Genomic DNA, 18308 nt, shown 5'->3' with positions numbered 1-18308 from the left:
GGGATTGCTGGGTCAAATGGCGTTTCTATTTCTAGGTTCTTGAGGAAGTGCCACACTGTCTTCCACAATGGTTGAACTAGTTTACACTCCTACCAACAGTGTAAAAGTGTTCCTATTTCTCCACATCCTCTCCAGCATCTGTTGTCTCCAGATTTTTTAATGATTGCCATTCTAACTGGTGTGAGGTGGTATCTCAATGTGGTTTTGATTTGCATTTCTCTAATAATCAGTGATGGTGAGCATTTTTTCATATGTTTTTTGGCCTTATATATGTCTTCTTTTGAGAAGTGTCTGTTCGTATCCTTCTCCCACTTTTGGATAGGTTTGTTTTTTTTTCTTCTAAATCTGTTTTAGTTATTTGTAGATTTTGGATATTAGCCCTTTATCAGATGGGTAGATTGCAAATTTTTTTTCCCATTCTATTGGTTGCCAGTTCACTCTAATGATTGTTTCTTTTGCTATACAGAAGCTCTGGAGTTTAATTAGGTCCCATTTGTCTATTTTGGCTTTTGTTGTCAATGCTTTTGTTGTTTTAGTCATGAAATTCTTGCCTATGCCTATGTCCTGAATGGTTTTGCCTAGGTTTTCTTCTAGGGTTTTTATGGTGTTAGGTTTTATGTTTAAGTCTCTAATCCATCTGGAGTTAATTTTAGTGTAAGGTGTCAGGAAGGGGTCCAGTTTCTGCTTTCTACACACTGCTAGCCAGTTTTCCCAACACCATTTATTGAACAGGGAATCATTTCCCCGTTATTTTTTTGTTAGGTTTGTCAAAGATCAGATGGTTGTAGACATATGGCGTTGCCTCTGAGGCCTCTGTTCTGTTCCACTGGTCTATATCTCTATTTTGGTACCAGTACCATGCTATTTTGCTTACTGTAGCTTTGTAGTATAGTTTGAAATTAGGTAGCGTGATGACTCCGGCTTTGTTCTTTTTGCTTAGAATTGTCTTGGCTATGAGGGCTCTCTTTTGGTTCCATATGAAGTTTAAGGTGGTTTTTTCCAGTTCGGTGAATAAGGTCATTGGTAGCTTGATGGGGATAGCATTGAATCTATAGATTACTTTGGGCAGTATGGCCATTTTCATGATATTGATTCTTCCTAACCATGAGCATGGAATGTTTCTCCATTTGTTTGTGTCCTCTCTTATTTCCTTGAGAACTGTTAGTAGTTCTACTTGAAGAGGTCCTTTATGCCCTTTATTAGTTGTATTCCTAGATATTTTATTCTCTTTGTAGCAATTGTGAACCAGAGTTCCCTCATGATTTGGCTCTCTGTTAGTCTGTTATTGGTATATAGAAATGCTTGTGATTTCTGCACATTGATTTTGTATCCTGAGACTTTGCTGAAGTTGCTTATCAGTTTAAGGAGATTTTGGGCTGAGACGATAGAGTCTTCTAAATATACAATCATGTCATCTGCAAATAGAGACAATTTGACTTCCTCTTTTCCTGATTGAATACCCTTTATTTCTTTTTCTTGCCTGATTGCTCTGGCTAGAACTTCCAATACTATATTGAGTAAGAGTGGTGAGAGAGGGAATTCTTGTCTAGTGCCAGATTTCAAAGGGAATGCTTCCAGTTTTTGCCCATTCAGTATGATATTGGCTGTAGGTTTGTCGTAAATAGCTTTTATTATTTTGAGATATGTTCCTTCAATACCTAGTTTATTCAGAGTTTTTAGCATAAAGGGCTGTTGAATTTTGTCGAAGGCCTTCTCTGCATCTATTGAGAAAATCGTGGTTTTTGTCTTTGGTTCTGTTTATATGGTGAATTATGTTTATAGACTTGTGTATGTTGAACCAGTCTTGCATCCCCAGTATGAAGCCTTCTTGACCGTGATGGATAAGCTTTTTGATGTGCTGTTGCAATCGGTTTGCCAGTATTTTATTGAAGATTTTTGCATCTATGTTCATTATGGATATTGGCCTGAAGTTTTCTTTTTTTGTTGAGTCTCTGCTGGGTTTTGGTATCAGGATGATGTTGGTCTCATAAAATGATTTGGGAAGGATTCCCTCTTTTTGGATTGTTAGGAATAGTCTTAGAAGGAATGATACCAGCTCCTCTTTGTACATCTGGTAGAGTTCAGCTGTGAACCTGTCTGTACCTGGACTTTTTTTGGTTGATAGGCTATTAATTGCTGCCTCAATTTCAGCCCTTGTTATTGGTCTTCAAGGTTTCAAATTCTTCCTGGTTTAGGCTTGGGAGGGTGCAAGTGTCCAGGAATTTATCCATTTCTTCCAGGTTTACTGGTTTATGTGCATAGAGTTGTTTGTAGTAGTCTCTGATTGTAATTTGTATTTCTGTGGAGTCAGTGGTGATATCCCCTTTATTGTTTTTTATTGCATCTATTTGATTCTTCTCCTTTTTCTTTTTTATTAATCTGGCTAGTGGTCTATTTTGTTGATCTTTTCAAAAACCAGCTCCTGGATATATTGATTTTTTGTGTCTCTATCTCCTCCAGTTCTGCTCTGATCTTAGTTATTTCTTGTCTTCTGCTAGGTTTTGAGTTTTTTTGATCTTGCTCCTCTAGCTCTTTCAATTTTGACAATAGGGTGTTGATTTTACATATTTCCTCCCTTCTCTTATGGGCGTTTATTGCTATAAATTTCCCTCTAGACACTTCTTTAAATGTGTCCCAGAAATTCTGATACATTGTGTCTTCGTTCTCGTTGGTTTCCAAGAACATCTTTATTTCTGCCTTCATTTCATTGTTTATCCAGTTAACATTCAGGAGCCAGTTGTTCAGTGTCCATGAAGTTGTACGGGTCTGAGTTAGTTTCTTAATTTTGAGTTCTAATTTGATTGCACTGTGGTCTGAGAGACTGTTTGTTATCATTTCCATTCTTTTGCATTTGCGGAGGAGTGATTTATTTCCAGTTATGTGATCAGTTTTAGAGTAGGTGCCATGCAGTGCTGAGAAGAATGTATATTTTGTGGATTTGGGTTGGAGATTTCTGTAGATCTATTAGGTCTGCTTGATCCAGATCTGAGTTCAACTCCTGGATATCCTTGTTAATTTGCTGTCTTGTTTGATCTGTCTAATATTGACAGTGGAGTGTTAAAGTCTCCCACTATTATTGTGTGGGAGTCTAAGTCTCTTTGTAGGTCATTAGGAACTTGCTTTATGAACCTGGGTGCTCCTGTATTGGGTCCATATATATTTAGGATCATTAGCTCTTCTTTGATGCATTGATCCTTTTACCATTATGTAATGCCCTTCTTTGTCTCTTTTGATCTTTGTTGGTTTAAAGTCCATTTTATCAGAGACTAGGATTGTAACTCCTGCTTTTTTTTTGCTCTCCATTTGCTTGACAAATCTTCCTCCATCCCTTTATTTTTAGCCTATGTGTGTCCTTGCCCGTGAGATGGGTTTCCTGAATACAGCACACTGATGGGTTTTGACTTTTCATCCAATTTGCCAGTCTGTGTCTTTTGATTGGAACATTTAGTCCATTTAAATTTAAGGTTAATATTGTTATGTGTGAATTTGATCTGGCCATTTTGATGCTAGATGGTTGTTTTGCCCATTAGTTGACACATTTTCTTCATTGTGTCGATGGTCTTTACCATTTGGTATGTTTTTGTGTGTCTGGTACTGGTTGTTCCTTTCCTTGTTTAGTGCTTCTTTCAGGAGCTCTTGTAAGGCAGGCCTGGTGGTGATGAAATCTCTCAACAACTGCTTGTCCATAAAGGATTTTCTTTCTCTTTCACTTACAAAGCTTAGTTTGGCTGGATATGAAATTCTAGGTTGAAAGTTCTTTTCTTTAAGGATGTTGAACATTGGCCCCTACTCTCTTCTGGCTTGTAAAGTTTCTGCTGAAAGTTCTGCTGTGAGTCATGCTTTCAGTTGAATGGGCAGCTCTGTCTCCCAGGAGTTCCAGGTGCCAGCTGAAAAGGCAGCCCAGACTTATGTGAGTTTCTGTGTGCTGACCTGGCACCAGCTGAAACCGCCATGCTGAAAACTTGTGGTGCTTTTTGTCCCGGGAATCTCCTGGTCTGTGGGCAGTGAAAACTTGTTTGGAAATATGGTGAGCACTCACCTTCTGTGCCGCTCTCGCTGGGAACTGCACTCCAGAGCTGTTCCTATTCAGCCATCTTGGATCCCTTTGTCAAAATTATATTTTTTAAAAGAATTATCTATCAGAAATACAAGTGAGTTTCTTTCAATTTGTCCAATTCTAATTGTTAGGGAAACATTTTAGCAATGATGTTTTTTCTGTTTAAAACATTTTTATGGAGACAAGGTCTCACTGACTTGATCAGCCTGGTCTCCAACTCCGGGGCTTGAGCAGTCCTCCAGCCTCAGCCTCCCAAAGTGCAGGGATTACAGTGAATTTTTTTCCTGATGATGATTTTGGGCTGTGAAACTTGTTGATCCTTAGCTCATGATTGGATAGATGCAGCAATAATGTCACCTCCCCTGACTCTCAAGAGTCAATTTCTTTCTCCCTTAAATTTGTCTGGCTTGTGGTATCATGTTTTTCTAAGATTTCCCAATGCAAATCTCAATTGTCTTTACAAGATTGTTAAATTTTTCACTTTTCATATATTCTTGTGTGTGAGTTTTTCTGTTTTCCTATATAGTACCCACTTTACCAAGTTCTAATGTGAAAGAAATGTTCCAGCTCTGGATGTAATTCAAAGAAACAGATATAAGTCAATTTACCTTGATTGGTTCTCAAATCAGTATTTGGATGAATCTAAAATAAGCATTCTTCACAACTCATTATTCACAGTTTGAAATCCAAAAAGCTCTGAAATCATTTTGATAGCTCATTTAGTTGTAAAACGTTCCCTGACCTATTTATGGTTTATAACCTGCTCAGTTTGGAAAAATAATAAATTCAGTAATATATGTGCTTTGAAAGCTTTCAAATGGGGATTGTGGATCTATAGCTAAGAAAACTTACAGCACATTATATATAATAATAGTTATGTATAGTAAGAAGACTCAAGTCGTTCTTTTCATGGTTTTGTGTGGGCTTTTTCTAGTCAAACTGGAATACTCTGAGAAGTTCTGATTTTTTTTTTTTTTTTTTTTTTTTTTGTCTTAAACTGCAATGACAGTAACTGTGAATCTTTGAGCTGGAAAGTACCTACAAACATTTGGTGTGATCCTCTTACTTTACCCATGAAGGAACTGAAATTCAGCCATTGTATCACATTCTCTGGAAAGCTGTCTGGAGCACTCTGACCTTTCACTTTATTATTCTCCTCTCACCTACAGCTGTTCATTTAATGGCCATCTCCTCTGTGAGTCTGTGAGCACATCAGAGGTAGGGACAATGCCCATTAGGGTCATTGCTCTCTCCTGCCCATTTCATAACTTCCAGCAGTGTGGAGTAAAAGAGACAAAAGTGATCGGTTCTTGTTCAACACACAGTAGTTGTTACAACAAACTTAAATTAGAAATCAGGTCTTTAAATTGAAGCCCTATGTTGATTTAAATGTATTAAAACACAAAAATTAATTGGTGCCAGATGCAGTGGCTCACACCTACAATCCTAACACTTTAGGAGGCAGAGGTGGAAGCATCACCTGAGGCCGGGAATTTGAGACAAGCCTGGGCAACACTGTAAGACCCCATCTCTACAAAATATTTTTTTTAAATTAACTGGACACAGTGGTGCATGCCCACCACCAAGAAGCTGAGGTGAAACACTGTTTGAGTCCGGGGGTTAAGACTATAGTGAGCCATGATGGTGACCCACACTCCAATCTATGCGACAGAGCAAGACCCTGTCTCAAAAATGCTTTTTAAAATGTATTGGAAATGTTTTAAAATCTCTTGTGCCAAATACCTACAGTACACAATAATGTCTGGGTTAGGGTTAAAAGAAAATTCATAGTAGTAAAGTACTAAACCAAAAGCCAAGAAACAGTCATTATATAAGTTAGGTTTCCCCAAACATTCATGTTGTACAATCTGAATTAGTCCTTTCTAAGCAGTTGTTGTAGGTGTGACACTATGCAAGCTAGTTTCTCGTGGCAAGCTAGGCGAGAGATGATGGTGGCTTGGACCCAAGTGGAGCAAGGGTGTGGTGAGAAATAGTTAATTTTAGGATTTATTTTTAGGATAGAGCTGACTGAAAATGCTGATTGCCTGGCTATAGGGAGTGTATTAATTTTCTATTCCTACCAAAAAAAATCATCACAAATTTAGTAGTGGAGAACAGCATAAGTATTATCTTACAGTTCTGTAGGTCAGAGGTCAAGTATGGGCTTCAGTGAGATGAAAACAAGGTGTCATCAGAACTGGTTCAACAATTCTAGTTTCCAGAGGGCACCTGCCTTCCTTGGATCAGAGCTCCCTCCTCCGTCTCCAAGGTCAGCAGTGATGGATACGGGGCAGGGACAGTGTTCCTTCCCATGCCTCAGTTTGCCTGTTTCTTTGTCCATCCTTGCATCTGACTGAATCTTCTGCCCTCCTCTTGCACCTTTAAGGGCCCAGGTGATGGCAGTGGGCTACCTGGACTATTCAGGTTCACCTTCTGTTCCAGAGGCAGCTCACTAGTAACCATATGCCCCTTAGTAACCGCACATCCCTTTCTCCAGATCATGTCATGTAGTCATAGGTGTAACTCCAGAGGGTGAATCAGGACAGCCAAAATCCTCCCTACTATAGTGAGTGCGAATTTGAGGATAACATCAAGCTTTTGGGGCCTCAACAACTAGAAGAATGAAGTGCTATTAGCCACAGAGGGAGTGCCTCTAGGAGTTGCGAACAAGATGGGGTGGCATCCTGACTGGAGATGTAAATTCAAAACTCATATATATGCATAGATGATACTGAAAACCCCAAAAGTGGATAAAATGACTTAGAGAAAGAGTTGAGGTAAAACGATAAGAAGTCTAAGAACTGAGTCCCAAGGAATTCCAGTATTAAGAATTCGGTAAAATGAGGTCCAACCACAAGGAATGACCAGGAAGAAAGGATAGAAATGAGGGAGGGTGCTTTCTTGGGAGCCAAGATGAGGAGTTTTGAAGGAGGAAAAAATTTTGTTGATCAAGCAGAAGGGAACCTGAGAATTAACCATTGCATTTAAACGTATGGAGGTGATTAGTTTTCATGACTTGTTGGGAAGCAAAAATTTTAATGAATTAGGTTACAAACAGAGTAGGAAAACAGGAATAGACACAGAAAATACAAAGAGCTCTTTAAAGGAGGTTTCTGTAAAGAGGAGAGAAATGGAAAGATTGCTGAAGAGGGAACAGACATCAAGAGCTTTTCTTTAATGATGGGAGAATTAACAGCAAGTGTGTGTGCTGATTAAGAATAACTCATTTGCATTTCTCTAAAGACCAGTGATGATGAGCTTTTTTTCCTGTTTGTTGGCCACATAAATGTCTTCTTTGAGAAGTGTCTGTTCATATCCTTCACCCACTTTTTGATGGGGTTTTTTTTATTGTAAACTTGCTTAAGTTACTTATAGATTCTGGATATTAAATATGGTACATATACACCATGGAATACTATGCAGCCATAAAATAGAATGAGTTCATGTCCTTTGCAGGTACATGGATGGAGCTGAAAACCACCATTCTCAGCAAACTAATATAGGAACAGGAAACCAAACACCACATGTTCTCACTCATAAGTGGGAGTTGAACAATGAAAACATACGGACACAGTGGGGGGATAATCACATATGGGGTCTGTCAGAGTGTGGGGGGTAAGGGGAGGAAGAGCATTAGGATAAATACCTAATGCACATGAGGCTTAAAACCTAGACGACTGGTTCATAGGTGCAGCAAACCACCATGGCATATGTAGACCTATGTAACAAACCTGTATATTCTGCACATGTATTTCAGAACTTGAAGCAAAATTAAAAATAATAATAATAAAAAAATAAAATAATTCACGAGAGGGAAAATCTGGTGACGCTAGAGCAAGAGATGACAATTCATGAAACAAGCCTGTGCACATGCACACTGTGATGAGGTCAGCTGCTCACTGGAAGTTCTTGGCTTCATTCTCAGTCCTGGCTGTATAACAGAGTCATGTGGTAAGATTTTAGTTTTTAATTTCCAGATTTAGGACCTGCCCATAAACATGCTGACATAATGAGTCCGATGTGGGTCCAGGACAGTTTTTAATGGTGCCTAGAAGACTATGGTATACAGAGAGAGCTGAGAACCTCCGATCTAGGGAATAGTGGATGTGGTGTGAACCTGTGGTGATTCTCTTTCTGGTTTTGATACTAATCGATGAAAGAACCATGGCCCTTGGCTAAGAGTGAGGGTGTGGAAGATGAACTGAAAGTAAAGCAAAGAGGGGAACATGCAAGAATGGGAGAACGAATGGACCAAGGCAAATACTGTATTTTTAAAAATGAGACTTTGTAGAAAAAAATAAGTATAAAAATAAGAACTACAAAGAAGAATCAAATATGATTCGAGAGTTTCAGTAATGGTTTGGCATGGCCTCTCTGTTCCTTTGTCCTTATTCTTAGAACATATAGGACTTCCTATCCTGAAATTTCCTATAGTTTCTAGAATACATCTGTCCTTAATTTGCCTTCCCTGAAATTATTTCACCATTTTGGTGGAATATAATATAATCTTATCAATAGGCAGTCACTATTTGTTACATAATTAGAATCCATTGGTAACCACAAATGCCTGGCAAGGGTTTCTTAACACACATTTTTAAGTGCAGTAAATGAATAAGTGTATTATGTATAACAGTTTGTTTATATTATGAATGTTGGTACGAAGGCACGAAAATCTAAGGAAGCAGTCAGATCTGATTTTCAATCAAAAGAAGCAAAGAGTATTTTTTAATTTAAATTAATAGATGATTAACTTTGAGTTGTGTTTTACTTAAGAAATGGCTTTTTTATGTCTCTTTTTTGAATGGCAGAGGAGAGAAAAGACTGAATAGAAAAGTCCCATATTTTGCATGGTGTCATGATCATGTTAAGGTGCTCAAAGTGATAGGAACGACAGGAGGCAGACAAAAATAATCACACACAAGCACATACACATATGCACACACAAAATGTGTTTTGCATGCTTTCTCTGTGTACACAACAAACTGTATACACCCTTCCTACATGCGATGTTGTTTATGCTTTATGACAGGAATAACACAAACATTTCTGAAGATATTGGAGGGAAATAGCTTCAGAAAGACAACCAATATAATTTCATCCCTTTTAGTGAATAGCTTCCATTACTAAGGGAAGCAAAAATGATGGACTATAGTGAAAGTCATCATTGGCATCAAATGATGAAAAAATAGTTAAATGACTCCTACAATGCAATGAAAGTTTGTATATGTAACAATTATTATAATTTCAAATGCATTATTGCAATGTAAAAATTAAAATATTTGGCTCTAGAGGGTTTCTGTTCAGCTCAGGCTGCTATATCAAAATATCATAGACTAAATGGCTTAAACAGCAGACATTTATTTCTCACGGTTCTGAAGACTGGGAAGTCCAAGATCAAGGCACTTGGCTTGCTGACAGCCACCTCCCTGCTGTGTCCTCACTTGGGGAAGAGGAAGCTCTGATATCTCTTCTCTTCTTTTAGAGCACTAACTTTATCATGGGACTTCACCTCATAAACTGATCAAACCTAATTTCCTCCCAAAGGCTACAACTCCTATTACTATCACATGTGGGTTAGGGCTTCCACATATGAATCTTTTGGAGAAAGAAACATTTAGTCTGTAATAGGATATATTTATTTGGTGCTTGGAGCTGACCCAAGTATAAAATAATGGCTATACATGTATTATTTCGCTTGAGTTTCTCATCTACCTTGGAAATACCCTCGTGAGTACTCATATACCTCACTGTGCTAGGGGAAAAATGCGAATTTCTTACAATTTAAGAAAGTTGGATTGCAAATGAAAGTAATCTCTTTAGACAGTATAACACCTCTAGCCTATGTATCACTTCTCCCAAGAATGCATATAAGAAAAAGTTTTCACCTCATAGTGGTCATATTTTCATTTATCTTTAAGCTATTGAAATAGTCAAATGCACTTGTTTATGCAATTGAGAAAGTAAAAAAAAATTGCCGTAAGTAAAAAGGTTTCCATTTAAATTGTTGTTTAAACTTGCAGATTGTGTATTTGTATGAATAATTTTATCTCTTATTTCCAAGTACTTTTATTGGCTTACTGAGCATAAAGAATCAAATATTCTTTTTCAAAGCACAACATATCTGTGCTGTTATTTATGTTAAGTTTATAGCATGTAATTTAAAAGTAATTCAGGATTTTTTTTTTTTTTTTTTGCTTTAAAAATGTTGTATTTTTGTCAGTGTAAATTTAGTGTCTTTGATGTTTTTATTGTTCTCTTCCGGGAGTTGGTGATATTTTAATGTGCAATTTGTCATTTCAATATACATCAATCTAAAATGTGTTCAACAACTCTTCTTCCCTCTATAAGGAAAACTGTCCTAAATTTTCTTTTAAGGCTGTTAATTCATTTCTATTTGAGTTACACCACATGAAAGAAAAGGGAAGATGAAGGGAGAGAGAGATACAGAAATAGAGTGAGCAGGTGACTTAAAGAGAGGAAGCACATAGGGACAATTTAAGAAGGAATTAATTCCTCTATCGGAATTGCCACTCCCAAATATCACTTCTTACTAATTAGTCCACAATATGTTTCCATTAAAAGTAACTGCTAATGTTATTATCTGGTGCCTTGCAGGTATGCTTGGTATGGTCCAAGCTTTACATGACTTGACTTACTCCTTTCAATAGCATATGTAGTAGGTACATATGCTATTGAAAATACATAGGACATGCACCCTACTTTGCGGGTGAAGCAATGGAGCCTTAGAAGAAGAAACTGCTACCTCAGGGCTTTCTGAGTTGAGAGACCATGTTTTTATAGACAACATCATACAGCAAAACTGATTTATGATGGTATAGTTAGAAAATCTATTAACTCTGCAGGTTGATTTAGCTTCCTTGCCATTTGAAATTCTTTCTTCCGGCTTTCTAGTGGAGCTCTTTGCCTGCTGTCAAGGGAATGTTTAAAGGCCAGGAGAAGTATTCTTTATGCTTTGGGGTTTTCCATCTTCTTTCTCTGATCAATTCCTCCCTGTTCTTCTTCCTTTCTTTCAAAAGCAATATTATTTATTTACTACTTAAAATGCCAAATGTTTACTGAGGGTCTGTTTCAGTCCAGCTACACAAAGAACTCATAAGCATACTTACAGAAATATAGTATCATACTTTTTTTATACCTCTACTTTATCACAAAATTCTAAGTAATTTATTAAGAAAATTGAAAAATGTCAAATTGTAACACTGGGATACCTCTGTTTTCTTTTCCTGGCTTCTCAGACTTTCTGTCCCAGCTTCCTTGGTGGGTTTTCTGTTCTATTGATCTCAGACCCTGATTCTAACTCTCTTTCTACCCGTCTTCCCCAGGAGATCTCATTTTCCCCCATTGCATCCACCTCACCCATTCTAATTATCCCAAATCTGTATCCAGACGTTTTTCCTGAGTTCCAGTCTTCATTTTTTGGATGATCTTACCTTTATACATTGCCATATTTGAAGTTGAATATATCTGCCCTCATCTTATTCCCAAACCAGAACTTCCTCTACAATTCTCCACTGATGTTGCCATCACTCCCCGGGTCTTCCAGGACACAAACCTTGAAGTCACTTTGATTTTGGTTCAATTTTGTAAAGTATTGATGGTTTTACCTCTTCTGAATAACCTACAAGAAATATCAACTGTCTGCATGTCATTAAGAGCCCTCTAAGTAAATGCCTAAAATATGTGGACGATCAATGTACGTTGCATGATGTATTCATTGACAGGCTGCACATTTCATTTAGAATTTTGTAGGTAAATCATCAGGACCAAGCTTCCTCTCCTCTACGTACGCCATTCCCAAAAGTGCATGCTGAGGTCAAAGAACAAATTTCATATACACCTTAAGTGCTTTATACACAAAAAAATGCAATAAGACTGCGACTGCCCATTTACTTAGTTTGTGATTATTTAGTCCAGCCATTTCCTTGTATTTATTATATTGTCTCAGAAGTTAAAATTCAGCAGTAGCTGGTTATCAAGTAAGCTTATTTTCAAAAATTTATCTCCTAGTATCGAGGATATAAAGATAGAAGGAGCCTGTTATAATTTTCACGATTAGCATTTAGTGAGTGCTGTTTGTACGAGCATGACCCATCTGGGCTGGCACTGTTTCCACAGTGGTGGCGATGATGTTTTATTGGACGCAGCTTCACCCTCTCTCCCTGACCTCCCCACAACCAGCTACACAAATTAGCAGTTAGAAAATGTGATACTCCATAAGCGGATTTAAGCTGACACCTCAGAAATTGAAATCAGAGCCCTGCCACCTTTGGAATTGGTCAAATCTAAGAACGTGACAAAGTCTGGATCTGTGTATGCATTTTTAAATGAACATTACTGCGTGTGATGTATGTTAAGTACTCTGCAAGGATGAATATTTCTCCAACTCAAAATTAGGAGTATATTTGACATGGAATGTATGTAGATTCTCCCCAAAAGAGTCAGATTTCACCACTATGAGTGTCTCCGATATTAGATGCTTTGGTTGTAGAGCAAATATAAACCATCATCCTGTCCTAAGGAAGAAATAGGGAAGCAACATTCCCAGTGAAAAGACTTTGAGAGCATGGTGCTGTCTGCATCTTTCCTGCTCCAGAGTGGCACCAAGCCTGGGCAGAGAGAGGGAAGTGGCAGCTTCATCAGCGTCACTCCCATTTCATTAACTGCTCAATGGGACAGGAACATGCCACCCTCGGAATGCAAAGCTGTGGATTCATCCTTTCCTCTAACTTTGCCCAGGAGGGGAAGGCTGCAGGAAGAAGTAGCTTGGATAAGATGTTTGCTGTGGCAGCTACGAGATACAAAAGAATGGCTTCTGGATTTTCGACAAAAATTGTGAGTTTTCCAGCTCTACGTACCCACCTATGTCAGAGATTTGAATGGCCAAATATGTAGAGCTCAGGCACATGCTGGCTCTAGCCCTCCGGGGCAGGTTAGAATCTCACAAAGATACATCCAGTGTGTTATGATGCTATCAATTAATAGGTAACAGCTGCTAGGTAATTAACGGTGCCCATTTCCAAATCAGATATAAAATTACAAAAGGTTACAGATTAATTGCATTTAAATTCTGAAGGATTCTATATGAAGTGAATGCATAGCTTAACATTTCATGAACACAAATTCATATTTCTGAGCAGTACTGTTTTAATTGTCTGCTATACGGTCACAACTTTCATAGGTGTTGTGAGAATAATTGGGAAAAGAGGAAAAATATGCTTTATAGTCTTTTATAATGTAGATGGAAGGATGCACCATTCATTAGAAAGGAGTTGTTGTGGGCATTCACTGGGGTGAGGTAGGATGGCATGAATCTGAAACTGTGCTCTCCTCAATATTTTATGAGTTTGATAGGAAGAGAGAAAGGGACTTTCAGCTGTGATCAGTAGCGTGAGGGCAGCAATGGAGCCAGAGGAAAGCAGATTTCTGATATGAGAGCATCACCACAGAGGCAGCATCACTTGGATTTGGCATCAAGGATCTAACTCTGGAGTTCAGTCTGGGGGTTGATCTGTACTCTGGTACTTAAGAGCTGTGTGTCCCCTGCCAGGGCACTTTCTGTGCCTCATCTTTCTGCAAATAAGGTTAAGCGGTGTACCTCTCCCATAAGTGGTTGTGAAACTTAGTAGGTTAGATAATACATGCAAATACATGCAAATGGAATCTGCTGTGCATTGTCATATGCATAATAAATGTTAGCTACCATTATGATTTGATGGGAATTAAGAGATATTATCAGAGTGGTAAAGAGTGGCTAAATAATGACATTGGCATATGATTCAATGATAGTCACCATGAATATAAATATATAGGAATAATAGCACGGTTTTAGGAATGTATTAGGTGATCATATTTTAAATGATAATGAAATGGAAAAAGGCTGAAGATAGGTGAGCTAAGGGCACTGATGTAAATGACATAATGAGAAACCGGAATTCGATAGTTCCTTTGGAAGTGTATTGAAAGGGAAAAATTATTAAGGAGCATGGAGCAATGTTTTTATTTATTGTTTTTTGCTAATGTGTGGTTATATGTGCGTGTACGTGTATGCATGCCAGCCATCTCTCTAAACGCTTTATACATATTGTCTCATTTAATCTGAAAATAATCCTATGAGGTACTGTACTAGGTTAAAAATCTATGTCTACTGAAAACCTGTATGATGGTATTTGGAAATAGAGTATTTGCAGATGTAATCAAGTTCAGATGAGGTCATCAGTATGAGGGTGGGTCCTCGTCCAGGAACTGGTGTCCATTGAAAAGAAGGGGAGAGTGTGGGCACACACAGAGGGAGGACAGCATGAGAATGTGGACCAAAGTCCACATGGAGTGACACAGCTGCAAGTCATGGGACTAGCCTTCTCAGCAGCCACAGAAGCCAGAGGAGAGGCGTGGTTGGTTTATCTGGTAGTTCGGCAGTTCCCAGAACAGGAAATGCACTTGCTTTCTGCTGTGTCTACTGCATCTTTGCTCCAGGGATTTCCCTACCTGCCAGGAGCACCCTCCCTCCATTCCTTGTGATGTACCTCTCCTCTCCCTAGTGGAACCCTCCCTGACATCCTCAGGTGGAACACACAGAGCCCTTCCCTTGCACCACTGCCAACACGAATTTCTTGAAGTGTAATCTTTTGTTTGCATTCCCACATCTTTCACTAATTGTGTGCTATGCAAAGGAGAGGATCAGGATTCCTTCATCATTCATTCATTCATTCATGTAGCAAATGTCGATTGAATCCCTGTCATCTTCTATGTACTGTTCTAGGTGCTGGGGATGTGCAGAAGGGAGAGGGGATTCAGGGAAGAAAGAAAAGCTTGAGCAAAGGCACAATGAGAAAGATTTTCTTTTCCTGCCCTAATGAACTTCGTAATATTTCTATCTCTATTCCTACCACAGAGACTGTGTATGAGTCAGCGTTCTCCCGAGAACTAGAACCAATAAGATGCACATACATGTGTCTCATATATATATACACACACACACACATATATACACATACATATATACACACATGTGCATATAAATATACAGGTATATATACAGTATATACATATATTCAGGTATATGTGTATATATGTACATATACACATATATATACATGTGTTTATGTATATATATGCATATATGTATATGCATATATGTACCTATATATATATATATAATGCACATATATACTTATTTTAACCCAGTATTTTTGCATATTTAGGAAGTGGGAAGGAAGTCATGAGTACTGGGTTCTGGTCTTTATAAAAACATTGTCTCCTGATTTTGTAGTGTCACTTCCTCTGTGTAACTTTCTTGCTCCATACGATGTTATTTCTTAGAGCTGCTCCCTTCTGAGCCGGATGTCTAATAAGGATTAATGGCAAAACATGAAGTCTGTCATTTCTGTCTCTTCACAGTCAAGTTTTGATTACATTGAAACTGAAAAAACGCAAGCATTTTAGGTACCTGAATGAAAACTACAGCTCAGGTCTCCGATCCGTCAAGGTTTAGACAGTATTGCCATTCCTGGCATAAACCTAGAGTTTTCTGATTTATTGTGCTCACAACAGTCTATAAGAAAGAAGAAGAAATGACTGGTAATCTTCATAGGAAAAAGGCACAGTCTGTCAGCGGCCTGGACTGCTTTCTGCTTAGTGCACAGGTGAATACAGCTGCCAAACAATCTGCAGATGATCGCTGCCTCCGACAGTGCCACCGTAGTACATGCAGGAGCAAGATGTTCTGCAGCGAAGATGTAGATGTGCCATTTATGAGGTCAGAGAAGTCGCTTACTTAGTGCAAGAATGGACAGAACAGAATATATTATCAGGATTTTTCTGAGCCTTTTCAGTACACAGAGAATTTCTAAAACTGGACATGCGTAAACACTGCTTCATAAAGCAGCATTTGCAAACAGTGTTACAACTGCCACACTGGAGCCAACACCTCGGAACTTCTCAAGATCATTACTCTTTCAACCTTTCGTGATCCACAGAATAGGATCATATCCACAGAAGGGGAAAAGAATTTTAATGTCTTTGGAAGGAAAGGAAAAGAAAGCCAAACCACCTCCCCTTCGTTTTCGTTTCCTTCATAACCAACGTGGCTCAGGAGTGGTCTGTGCTCACAGGCTCCACTTTCTCTCTTCCATTGTCTCTTGAAAACACCCCTAGCAGGCTTTTCCCCAGCGATTCCACCAAACCTGCCTGTGGCCATGATCTGCCTGCTGCCAAGCTCGGAGGGTACATTTTTAGTCCTTGTCATATTCATCCACAAGCATCGTTGACATCCATTATTTCTTCCTTTTCCACTGACTTCTTTCACTTGCTTTTCTTCAGTTGGCTTTCTCTCCTTGGTTCTTCATCTACCTCACTGACCTTTCCTTCTCAGTCTCCCGTGCAGGTTACTCTTCGCCTCTGCAAATTATAGAGCTCATATGAGTATTGGTTTGCTAGGGCTGACATAACAAAACACCACAGACTGGTTGCTTGAACCATAGAATGCATGCCCTCAAAGGGCTGTAGGCTGGGAAGTCCAAGGTCGAGGCTCCGGCAAGTTTGATGTCTGTTGAGAGTCTGCCTTCCGGGTCATCGATGGCAGCTTCTCACTAGGTACTCAAAGGATCGAAAGGGCAAGGGAGCGTTCTGTGGTCTCCTTTATAAAAGCACGAATCCCATCAATGAGGACTTTACCCCCATCAGGTAATAACCTCCCAGAGGCCCCACCTCCTAGTATATCATATTGGGAATTGGGCTTCAACATAAGAATTTTTTCCTTAAATACCTCTAGGCTGCTCCTGCCTCAGGGTCTTTGTACTTACCAATCCAGATTCTGCATGGATCGCTATCGGTGTCTGTCAGATCGCCACTCAAATGCCGCCTAATCAGTGAGACTTTACTACTGACCTACATCAACCCAACCCCCTCACTCTCTCCACTCACCTGCTTTCTTCTTTTTCATTGCATTTATCACCTTGCAGCAAATTCCTCATTTCCTTGAGTTTCTGTTGTCTGTCTCCTCCTGGTAGACTGTAGGGTTACCTGAGTAAGAGCTTTCTCTGCTTAGTTTAGTATGTTCCCTGGGTTCTGGAGCAATGACTTGCACAAAGTAGGTGATCAACAATATTTGCTCAGTGAGCAAATAAGAAAAAGGAGCCTCTTCCTGAGCATCTTTTACGTATTCCGGGATGCTCAGTCCCCACTGTCAGGACCTGGTTGTGGCCGGCCACCATGATTTTGCATCTGGATTATTGCAGTTGCCCCTAAACTGATCACATTATCTTCAGTCTTGTCCTCCCTTAGATTCATTCTTCTCTCTCTAATGAAGATGATCCTAAGTGTACTTTTCTTGTTCCTGCAAAAAAATCTTGTAATAATGCTTAATTTCCAAACTTGTTTTCAAGAGAGTAGTCCTGGTTGGTCTTTAATCCTTCCAGAGTGATTGCTGACACAGCCAGCCTTCACCCTTTCCATTTCACACCCAGCCCACCTCCCACACCAGCCATTCCCATTGTACCTAGGCTTATCAGCTCCTCAACCTCTTGTGCCATTCCCTATCTAAAACTCTATATGTTCTAGTCCCAATACTCTCAGCTCTTTCTGTGTGGATAATCCCCATTCATCACTTAGATCCCAGTTTCTGTCTGAGCTCTGAACCTAGAGCTCTTCTTCAGAGAAGGCTTTGCTGCCTCCCAGAATGGTCCCTTAGTGCCTGGAGCTGCTCCAATCCCAGCAGATGTCACAGAGTGTATCAGGACATTGCACATTTGCGTCACTGGGACCAGAACTCACAGTGGGCTCCATGAGAGCAGGGCCTGGCTCTCATCCAAGTGACTGGATCCCAGTGCCTGGCAGAGTGTAGTTGCTCACATGTTACATGTTTCAATTACTGTCTATGTTATTTTTTGCATATTTGTTTTGCAATTAACATAAGATGTCCATTTCTAGATAGCTAGCTCTTTCTACGATGCAAAAAAAAAAGAAATGAGTTTTTTTTCCATTCATCTTGCTGAATATGAGATTGCCAGCTGTCTAGTCTGTTATTTGCTCACATATCCAAGGTCAATATATGGTGTCTGGATCAACCTCTCCAAAATTCTGTAATGCGGGCTTTGCGTCGAGTTTGGCACTTTTTAAAACTCATCTACGTAGAGAGAGAAAGCAAAATTAGCTGCTATGAGCGCCATCAAGAATACCACTTTTTAAAACACCTTGAGGCACTTTTTAACACAAAACTTAGGTTTCTAGATAT

The 18308-nt window shown here is 39.1% G+C and overlaps 1 protein-coding gene across 3 annotated transcripts in view; it reads left to right on the top strand.

Annotated features, from left to right (window-relative positions):
* Nucleotides 1-18308, top strand: part of MYO16 (myosin XVI) — a 700871-nt gene that overhangs the window by 161733 nt on the left and 520830 nt on the right. The window lies entirely within an intron of this gene.

This window comes from Aotus nancymaae, unplaced genomic scaffold (assembly GCF_030222135.1).
Source record: "Aotus nancymaae isolate 86718 unplaced genomic scaffold, 86718_ANA_hifiasm-v0.15.2.pri h1tg000044l, whole genome shotgun sequence".
NCBI lineage: Eukaryota > Metazoa > Chordata > Mammalia > Primates > Aotidae > Aotus > Aotus nancymaae.
This window is presented reverse-complemented; position numbering and strand designations above follow the sequence as displayed.